Here is a 1,215-nt window from a genome sequence, read left to right as displayed (position 1 = left end):
TATTAAATTTGAAATCTTAGATATAAAAGGAAAATTTTTTATGAATTTCTAGCATAAAATAATTTACGAATTTTCGTGATTTTTACATAATATGTTGTCAAAATTTGAACTTTAAATGCTTATAAATAAAAATTGTGACAATGTATTCCTTTTATTTTGCAACTGCTATTGTAAAAATATGTTAGGAGCCTTGTATTAAATTTCCAAATCTTAGAATTAAAAAGAAAAACTTTTATGAATTTCTGTTTAAGATTATTTGAACATTGCCGTAATTTTTACGTATTTAGTCAAAATTTGAACTTTAAATGCTTATAAAAAAAAATTGTGCCTATGTATTTTTATAATTTTTGAATGGGAGTTAGAACAACATATGTGGACCCTTCTATTAAATTTTCAAGTATTTTGTCCCAGCTAATTTTTTTTTATCAACATTTATAAAAAAAAAATCAAAAAAAATCGATTATTTCAATAGCCTATAAATAGATTAAAAATTAGTGAAATATTTTGAAAATAAAACTATATAAAGAAAATGTCAATTTAAACAACTGGTAAAATTTTCAAGTGTCTACGACTCATACTTTTTGAATAATAACAAATATCAAAAATCGTTTGAGGCTAAACCGTTATTTAATGCGGTTTTGTAAAAATTTAAATTTCAAACACTCCTAAAAATTTTTTGTCTTAGTCCGGTTGAGTTTTTTTTACAGATATTTAAAGAAAAACTTATGGAGAACCTTGTACCAAATTTTAAAAGCTTAGTTATAAAAGAAAAAATTGCAAATTTTCGCAATTTTGACATATTTCGTATAAATTTAAACTTTAAGCACTTATAAAAAAAATTGTGACTAACGATTTTGGATTTTTTTTTATCACTGTGAGAACAACTTATAAGAAACCTTGTATTACATTTTCAAAGTTTTCTATCCAACCAATAATTTTTTATCGTTATTTTAAAAAAAAATACTTAGAAAAATTGAAAATTTCATTTGTCTATAAATAGCTCAAAAAAAGTCGAAACACTTTGAAAATTTAACCCTGTATAGACAACGCTAATATAAACATCTGTTGCAAATTTCAAGTGCTTACAATAATTATTTTTTGAGTTACAGTAAAATTAAGTTTTCGTTTTTGTCAAAAATTGGTTTTGCGTAAAAATTCGCGTTTTTCCGTTATTTTTTTAAGGTTTTTCCTGCCGCTTTTGAAAAGTATTGGGAA

The sequence above is a fragment of the Acyrthosiphon pisum genome, chromosome X (assembly GCF_005508785.2).
Source record: "Acyrthosiphon pisum isolate AL4f chromosome X, pea_aphid_22Mar2018_4r6ur, whole genome shotgun sequence".
In the NCBI taxonomy this organism is placed as follows: domain Eukaryota; kingdom Metazoa; phylum Arthropoda; class Insecta; order Hemiptera; family Aphididae; genus Acyrthosiphon; species Acyrthosiphon pisum.
This window is presented reverse-complemented; position numbering follows the sequence as displayed.